Source organism: Pongo abelii, chromosome 7 (genome assembly GCF_028885655.2).
Source record: "Pongo abelii isolate AG06213 chromosome 7, NHGRI_mPonAbe1-v2.0_pri, whole genome shotgun sequence".
Taxonomy (NCBI): domain Eukaryota; kingdom Metazoa; phylum Chordata; class Mammalia; order Primates; family Hominidae; genus Pongo; species Pongo abelii.
In genome coordinates, this window is record NC_071992.2 from 95,886,522 (window position 1) to 95,896,692 (window position 10,171).

The window sequence follows — 10,171 nt, forward strand, 5'->3', positions numbered from 1 at the left end:
TCTTTTTTTTTTTTTTTGATATGGAGTCTCGCTTTGTCACCCAGGCTGGAGTGCAGTGGCACTATCTCGGCTCACAGCCACCTCCGCCTCCTAGGTTCTAGCTATTCTCATGCCTCAGCCTCCCGAGTAGCTGGGATGCTGGGATTACAGGTGTGCGCCACCACACCCGGCTAATTTTTGTATTTTTAGTAGAGACGGGGTTTCCCCATCTTGGCCAGGCTGGTCTCGAACTCCTGACCTCAAGCAATTCTCCTGCCTCAGCCTCCCAAAGTGCTGGGATTACAGGTGTGAGCCACCATGCCCAGCCCCTTTTCTCATTTTTGTAACTGGCTCTCCACACATCCCTCCAACCCCCTTCCTCGATTTACTTGAGGAAAGACAGCTTGGCCTCACTTCTGCTCCCCTCCCCTCCGTCCCACTTCCTGTGTGAGGCTGCTGTGGAGCAGTGCAGTGGCAGGGAAGGCCAACCTAAGGAATCTCTTTATACTCTTGTCCCTAAATCCCCACAGCACCACAGATAAAAAGCCAAGTGCTTAAGAAGGGTGTCAATATGATATATTGTGCAAGAGGGACTTTTTTTTTTTTTTGAACAGACAGAGTTCCACTATATTGCTCAGGTTGGTCTTGAACTCCTGGGCTCAGATAATCCTCCTGAGTAGCTGGGACTACAGGCTGAACTGATCGAATTACACCAGGACACCAGGCATAAGTGGCAGTCCCAGCAAGCTGAGATGAACTGCACCTTAGTAAAAGAGACATTTACTGAAGGACTGTGGATGACAGAAGAAACACAGAGTGGGCAACAACTTAAAATTGACCTCCTTTTTTGTTTTTTTTTCTTGAGATAGTCCTGCTGTGTAACCCAGGCTGAAGTGCTGCGGCACGATCTCGGCTCACTGCAACCTCCGCCCCCCAGGCTCAAGTAATTCTCCTGTCTCAGCCTCCCGAGTAGCTGGGATTACAGGCACACACCATTATGCCTGGCTCATTTTTGTATTTTTAGTAGAAATGGGGTTTCACCATGTTGGCCAGTCTGGTCTCGAACTCCTGACCTCAGGAGATCCACCCCCCCTTAGTCTCCAAAAGGGCTGGGATTACAGGCGTGAGCCACTATGCCCAGCCTGGCCTTTTTGAAAGCCCCTTAGTGTCCCTGCCTTGGAAGGTCCTCAGGAGCCGTCTGGTTTCCCAGGCCTCTCCCTGCTGCTCATGGCTCATATTTAGGGAAGTGGGGAGGGGGTGATGTGAAAAGTCCTTTGTCTGCACTGTCCAGGACAGAATAACCATGTGTGGTCATTTTCATTTAAATTAAACTAATTTAAAAATTCATTTTCTCCGTTACATCAGCCACAATTGAAGCACTCGGTGGCTGCTGTGTTAGACGGTACAGAATGCGGAACATTTCCATCATCACAGAAAGTTCCATGGGACAGCACTGTCTTCTCACATCTCCCTGCTTCCTTCCTTAGTTCTGGGTTCCTTATCCTCCCTGACACACACACACACACACACACACACACACACACACACACTGCCTTACTGTCCAAATTCCGTTTGTTTATTATGCAGCAAAATGGGCTATTCAGGCTGCCTCCAAAGGGCTTTTTTTCTTTCCACTAAAGAAGAATTGTCAACGTTCTCTGAGGTGTTTTCCTAAAAACTAAAGACCTGTCTGCCTTGGGAAGAATTATCACTGTCTCCCAGAAGGCAGAAGTGTCTACAGTCCGTTCTTGTTTCTCTAAAATTATGACACTGGTTTTCGAATGTGGCACATGGAAGCAGTTTTATTACTTTATCATCATATGGTGGATAAAGAAGTACAAGAAGTTCTAAGTCAAATCCTTTGTTTATTTGGCTATAAAAAGCAAAGAGAAGAAAATGAAAAAAGAATTACAGCTCAGCCTTAGGCACAACATCGGCTTTTAAATAGAACATATTTGACTTGTACTGAGGAATAGTCCGTCTGCACTATGTTGAATAACTTGCCAGATGGCCGTCCAAACAAATGAACTGAAGCAAAACAGGCCAGATTTATGGTTTCTTTGCAGTCAAAAATAACTTTTCTGTTATTAAAAGTAAATAATTTCATATTAAGGTGCAGTGGCTTACATAAGAACAATTTGTATTGTGAGGTACACTAGAAAATAGAGTTATACTGCAGAAGTCAGTAAACATTTGCTCTCAAGAAGATATTATTCATTTTGTCTAAGCAATGCCAAGGGTGTATATATATAATCAGTTTTTCCAATTGATCATCAGATTGTAAAAATTCTAGAACATAAGCTTCTACCAAGACATTTATTGCTGGATTTTTCTCGGAAAATCGTCTTCCTTCCATTGCTACCACCTCAAAACAAACAAACAAAAACTTAAAGGCAGAGATGCACTCTTTGTGTAACCCATTTTATAATTTTTTATTTTCTTGCAGAAAGATCAGACTCCATGTGACTGAAGTGGCCTTGTAGTTTTTATTCCGTTTATTCATTTAACAAACTTCTTCTTTCTTTTTTTTTTTTTTTTTAGATGGAGTCTTGCTCTGTTGCCCAGGCTGGAGTGCAGTGGCATGATCTCCGCTTACTGCAACCTCTGCCTCCTGGGTTCAAGCAATTCTCCTTCCTCAGCCTCCTGAGTAGCTGGGATTACAGGCATGTGGCACCACGCCCGGCTAATTTTTGTATTTTTAGTAGAGATGGGGTTTTGCCATGTTGGTCAGGCTAGTCTGTAACTCCTGACCTCAAGTGATCCACCCATCTCGGCCTCCTAAAGTGTTGGGATTACAGGAGTGAGCCACCACAACTGGCGCCTTTCTTTTTGAGACAGGGCCTCACTATTGCCCAGGCTGGAGTGCAGTGGTGCGATCTCAGCTCACTGCAACCTCCGCCTCCCTAGTTCAAGGGATCCTCCCACCTCAGCCTCCCGAGTATCTGGGACTACAGGTGTGTGCCACCATGCCCAGTCAATTTTTGTATTTTTTATAGAGTCAGGATTTCACTATGTTGCCCAGCTGGTCTCGAATTCCTGAGTTCAAGCAATCTGCCCGCCTCGGCCTCCCAAAGTGCTGGAATTACAGGTGTGAGCCACCACACCCAGCCTCATTTAACAAACTTTCAGATACATTTTGATGTGTATGTCATTCTAGGCAAGTGGAAGGTGGGGGTGCGTGCCGTTAGGGCTGAATTGGGCAGGGACCCACGCAAGCCAGCCTTGGCAGGATTTAGGGCGCATGAAGCGTACTAGTGCATTGAAAGAATGCACTAGTAACTGAGGGAGACTCATTAGGTGCCATTAAGAAAGTACAGGCAATAGAGGATGGTGGCTTCCACTCAGGTGGGAGCAGTGGAAACAGAGAATTGAGTCAATTTAAAAGATATATAGGAGATAGAATCCACCGGACTTGGTAATGGATTTGCTGCAAGAAGTGAAGGAGAGAGTGGTGTCAAAGATGACAGTGGGGTGAAAGGAGCCCATGATACTGCAAGGTAGTCTTGTTGGAGGAAAAGAATTCCAGAGAGGCAGAGAGAAGAGCCCAGGAACAAACTGCTTGTGTGGTCTCATCAAAGGGATATATGGCTGGGAAGTGGGAGCAACGCCTAATATGTTGAGTGGGATTTCCAAATAGAGTGACCTGTGCCCTGCTTTTCAGAGCATGCTCCAGGGAGAGGCCATCATGGTGCCAGAGGAGCTGGGCAAGGGATGTAGTGTGGCATGGCAAGGTCTAGATGGGTCAAGAGAGCTCTTGGGTTTCCTAGGGCTCCGGAGAGAGGCAAGAGGGTTGAGGCAGGGCCGGGAGACTGGAAGGGTCCTTAGAGGGAGTAACGTGGGATGTGTCAGTAGATGTGGCATGGGCTGTGCCCCTAGAGACTGCAGCATGACCACGGCACTAAGAGTGGGTGGTGGATGGTAGGGACAGAAGTCCAAGGATCTCATGGAATGGGTTTCTCTCCAGTGGACAACAGTATATATGACTTTTGGGGATCAGATACCATCAGTCTCACTACTTCCTGCCTAATGATGCATAAATGGTCATAGGAAAAAGGGAAGGGGAAATTGGGTTGACTGAGTTAAATCAGGAACAAAAGAGCCTTGAGGAGATCCTAACTTGGTAACAGTTGAGTAACTAATGATCATGCAAAGCTGGAGAATGGCTGGGTTAATCATAAATGAAGCTGACACTAGCCAGCATTTGGAAAAAAGAATACATTCTGAAGGCCAGGCAAGGTGGCTCGTGCCTGTAATCCCAGCACTTTGGGAGGCCGAGGCATGCGGGTCTCCTGAGGTCAGGAGTTTGAGACCAGCCTGGCCAACTCTGTCTCTACTAAAAATAAAAAATTAGCCGGGCATGGTGGCACGCGCCTGTAGTAGCTGGTAGTCCCAGCTACTCAGGAGGCTGAGGCAGTACAATTGCTTGAATCTGCAAGGTGGAGGTTGCAGTGAGCCTAGATGGCATTATTGCACTCCAGCCTGGGCTACAGAGTGAGACCCTGTCTGAAAAAAAAAAAAAAAGAATACATTTTGAGCTTTACCTTGTACCAAAATATTCTAGATAGTAAGAAAAAATTAGTATAAATAAAAGGCAAAGAAAATATAAGGGAAATATTTGACACCTGAAATGTGAGAGGTCTGTCTAAGCTGTGGGTGGGCTGTGAAATTTTAAAGGAAACAACTGACAGATTTAATGATATAAAGATTTTAAAATGTGCAAGCAAAAATGTGTCATACCTGAATTTAAAATGCACATACATTGTAAAAACAAGTATAGCAAATAAGACATAAGTTTAAATCCTAACAATAGAACTCCTACTAATACATAAGGAAGGGTTAAGATCCCAAAAGATAAATAGGCAAAGGATGTGAACTGACATAAATAGAAATTGTAAATGTCTGACAGAGAAAACTGTTTAACATAATTAGCTTTTATTTGAGAACTATAAATTGGCTAGGCATGATGACTCACACCTGTAATCCCAGCACTTTGGGAGGCCGAGGCAGGAGGATTGCCTGAGACCAAGAGTTCAAGACCAGCCGGGGCAACACAGTAAGACCCCCATCCCTATAGAAACATAAAAACCATAGCTAGCTGCAGTGGCAGGCACCTATAGTCCCAGCTACGGAAGGCCGAGGCAAGAAGATCATTTGAGCCTAGGAGTTCAAGTTTGCAGGGAGCTATGATTGTGCCACTGCACTCCAGCCTAGGCAACAGAGCTAGACTCTGTCGAAAGAAAAAGAAGAGAGAGAGAGAGAGGGACAGAGAGAGAGAGAGAGAGAAAGAGAGACAGAAAGAGGGAGGGAGGGAGGGAGGAAGGGAGGAAGGAAGGAAAAAAGGAAAAAAGGAAGGAAAAATTAAAACAAGGATGACATGCCTTTTAATATCTATCAACTTAGGACAGATTTTAAAAAATGATAGTACTCCTTGCAGGTGTGCCTACAGAAAGACACTCATTCCCTTTGCTGCTGGGAGAGTAAATTGAGCCAAATCATTTGGATAGTAATTTGGCAACTGTAGTAAAAGTTTAAAAGAGTATAAAACTGGAAACAACATACATTTTCCAAATAGGAGAATATTTAAGGGAATCAGTGTATATCTACATGCTGTACTATTACACGGCCATTGAAATGAAGGCATTTGAAAATATTTAATGATATGGGAAGCTGCATATGCTATAATGTTAAGTGACTAAAGGCAACATGCTGAATTATATATACAGTGTGATCACAACTATGCAAATAAATATGCATGGAAATAGCTTGAGAAAAATGTATCAATCTACCAGTGCTTATTTTTGAGGGTGGTAATTATCTGATTTTCTTTCTACTTTTCTGTACTTCTATAGTACAGAGTTCTAACTTGGAAACATTAGAAAATAATCTTTGTTAGAAATAAATATGTACTTTTAGCTTACTGCAGCTAACTGACGGCTTCTTCTGTAATGGTTCAAGATGCTTTTTTGGACTAATGTATTTGTCTCAAGCTACTTAAAGTATGAGACTGTTGATTACTCAGAGAAATACTTTGAGGGAGCAAAAAAAAATTAAAAAAGAGAAAATACTTTCATGGCTCTCAATATGTGCCAGGCAACATACTAAACACTTTACACATATTAAGTCATTTATAACTCACAATACTCATATGAGACAGGTCACATTATTATCCGTATTTTATGCTGCAGGAAATTGAGGCACAGAGAGGTTGCATCATTTCTCCATAGTCATATGGTTAGTAAATGGTGAAGCTGGGATTTGAATTCAGGCAGTATGGCTCCAGTTTTCCTACCCTCTGTGCTCGGTGTGGCTATATTTAGGATAATAAGCAACTCTTTTTTAACTTTATTTTTGAGACAGGGTCTCGCTCTGTCACCTAGACTGGAGTGCAGTGGTGGAATCTCGGCTCACTGCCACCTCTGCCTCCCAGGCTCAAGCGATTCTTGTGCCTCAGCCTCCCGAATAGCTGGGACCACAGGCGCTCACCACCACACCTGGCTAACTTTTTGTATTTTTGGTAGAGACGGGGTTTTGCCATGTTTCCCATGCTGGTCTCCAACTCCTGACCTCTGGTGATCTGCCCGTCCTGGCTTCCCGAAGTGCTGGGATTACAGGTGTGAGCCATTATGCCTGGCCCCTTTTTTAACTTTAAAAATAATTTTTTCATAGGTGGTTTTCAATGGCCTAGATAATAGCCTTAACTTTCAGAAAACAAGTAAACAATGGAACCTTATGAAAACAAACTGGCATCAAACAATACTAAAATGTCAAATGATATTCACAGGTCATGAATCTCATCTGTGAACCAAGAGAGTTAAATTAGATGATTTTTCAGATCCCTCCTGGGTGTAATAACCCATGATTGTATTTATTAGCAAGAAAAATGGCCTTTGTATCCTGTACTAGAAATGGTAAAGTTATTTCTTCCGCCAATCATTTCCTTCCCAACCTCACAATTTTTTTTAAATTTATTTTTATTTTTTTAGGCAAGGCCTTGCTCTGTTGTCCAGGCTGACGTGCAGTGGCACAAACAGCTCACTGCAGCCTCAACCTTCCTGGCTCAAGTGATCCTCCCATCTCAGCCTCCTGAGTAGCTGGGACTACAGACACTTGCTATCATGCCTGGCTAATTTTTGTATATTTTGTAGAGATGGGGTCTCACCATGTTGCCCAGGCTGGTCTCAAACTCTTGGGCTCAAGTGATCTGCCCACCTCCACCCACACTTTATTATTAGGTTAGTGCAAATGTAATTATTAGAGAAACTTCCATGTGGCCCCGAACAGTACACTCTCAGCCCAGCCCAGTTGGTTGGAGCAGCGGAAGATGCCTCTCCCTTGTTAGGCCAATCAAATTCTCTCGACTTTGGAATTGGTGCTCCAAAATTCTAGTCCCCTCTCGACTGCATGCGTTGGAAGGTCATGTAGGCCTCTGCTGGCCATTTTCCACCATGTGCTGGAAGAGCAAAAAAGGCAGCTATGTAGGGTGAGGAGGGAAGAGATCCTAGAGAAGAGAGGAGTCTTGATCTCGCTGCCCCCTGGAGAGTGGATGACAGGATGAGACTGGAAGGGGAGTGTGGCTGCCTTTTTCCCAAAGCCTTTCTCACTCCTGGTTCCAGGCCTCTATGTGACCTGGCAACATCATCTGACCGGGGGTCCCGCAGAGACACCATGTGTCCTTTCAGTAAATCCCCACTTGTGTTTGCTTAGTCTCGTTTGACTGGGATTGTTACTTGCAGCCAAACACGTAAAACATATGGGTGCAGCTGGTTTCCAGCACCTCTGGCTGTAGCCACAAGGTGAACAGTGAGCAATTTTCCCTTAGCTGAGCCATTCTGCAACATCTGACATGAACTGTTTTTCTGGGATGATCTGGGCATTACAGTGAAATCAGCTAAAGTAAGAATGCACCAAAAACTAGGAATTGCTGTGCAGATGATATTAAAAGAGATCATGAGCGACCTGCTAGCCAGCTGGCTGACTGAAGGCTTTGGCCTGGGGTCTGAGGCTGGTTTGCAGGTTTAATTTGGAGGTGAGGACACTTGATTGTTTTCAGGTTACCCAGGCTTACTGTGCTTTGGAGAATTGATTCACAATCAGCAAACTTGTGAGAGACTCATGGATCAGTCCACAGGCCAGCGTCCTAGTGCCCAGCGAGATGCCCGTGTTGTTCAGAGCATTAGGTCTCAACCGTGTGCAGGGGGTGCCCCTTGTAACACAGGGCATTTCCCTGTGCTGGGCACTTTACCAGTCCCTGTGCATCGCTCTCCAGCCTTGTGCTGTGCTCTGTCCCTCTAGCTCTTGATACCATAGATGCCTTGGCTGGAGCTGACTGTTGCTTGTCAGGCATACTTGCATATAATTAAATAAAAAGATATAAATGGAATCAAGTCCCAGAAGAAACAGTTAAACAAGTCAACGTGGCTGCTTCTGGGAGCATAATGAAGGGGCAGAAAGGGACAGCAGCAGGGACCTGCTTTCACTGTAAGCTTTTTACTACCCTGATTTTTTTGTAGCTGTGTGCATATATTACACAGATACAAACAAATAAACAATGACTATAATACCCAGATCCTCCTCCTAAAATAGTGTCTATTATGCCTTAATGCCAGCCTGGATTCTCTCTCCTGTGTTACTGACACAGATCCTAATAGTCTCATTCCATTTACTCTGCTTGCTTGTAAGAGCATGGACCTATGTTGTAATTTATTTCCTTTAGAAGCATTCATTTTTGTTCACTTATTTATTGAATTGCTATGTGCAAGGCATTTCTACATAAAACAGTAACCATGTGATTGCACACTTTGTCCTGTATTGGCTAATTATTATGTAATCAATATAGTCATTTGGAGTTGGCAATTTTGAGAATGTACATATTCTAAAGAAACTTTAAAAATGTGGCTTTCCAAATAAATGTCTATGCCAGTCTTTAAAATGTTCATTTCCTCTGCTTTGTTCCAGTAATGGTAGGTTGAAGGCAGAAAGCACATCTGAAGCCTGAAGAAATGCTCTGTCTGAACAATTTGTTCATTCATTAAAAAGTTATTGATCGTCTATTATATGCCTGGTAGAGTACGACACAAGGTGGGTACAACACACAGGACATGGTCTTCACCCTTAGGAAATGTAAGTTCTTGCAGGGTATTTTTTGAGGGGAAAGTAGCTTGCACTTTTACACCAAAAAAATTCATTATCTCATCAGCTGTTTGCTGCAGCATCCCTTTGTATAGTATTTAGTAAAAACTTATTTTGCAAATTTACGCTTTCCACACAACTGTGTAGGACAACATCTATGGCCCAGATTCTCAGTATCTTTTTCTGCTGTCCTGCCCCTGAGGGTTCTGCCGTGTCCCAGTCACTGAGACCTGGAGATCCTCTGGGACCTTGGGAGCAGAGGGCTTGGGAGAGGCGCACTTGCAGTCTGAGCACAGTATGTGGAGGTCGCTATGCCCATCCCTTCTCCACAGCAAACATGTGGGCACTGAAAGCCAACTTTGCAGAAACCCACCTTTGGGAGCCCGAGGCCTGAGGATGACAATTCCAGGCTGGCTTAGCTTCAAAATAGGTATTATTTTCCCTCTGTCTGCCACATCGTCTACTTGCTTGGGACAACAGTCAGCAGCACAGGGTCAGCAGCTAACATATCTGGACAATCATTGCTAAGGGAATGGGTTGAAATTGTTATTAGCAGAGCTGAATCTGAGGACACACGCCTTCCACGTTTCCAAAAATGGCCTTGATGATGAAGACATCTCCTTGGTTTTGAACTATTTTTACAACTCTAGGTAAAACCCCAAGCCCCAGCGAGACTTTCTTGGTATACATTAGTTATCCTTAATTAAATAAATAGTCTCCGAATAGAAGCAGATACACAAAAACTTTTATTAAGTGGAAGTTAGACTTACTTCATGGTAATTAACCAGTTACGAGCGCATTTAAATTCATGTGTGTGGACACTGTAGAAGTCAAAATGGTCTTTTGAAAGTCCGGTGTTCTGGCTCTGTTTGTGCCAGTGCAACCCCAGGTAGAACCATCCACAAAGTAAGTACAGATCAACGAAGATATCAGACTATATTGGCAACACCATATTCATTGTTACAAGCATTACAGAACAGAAAAGTCCAAGGACCAGAAAACGATTACTAAAGTGGTTCTGACTACAAGCCTTTTCTTCTACTTAAATGCTTCCAGAGGACCA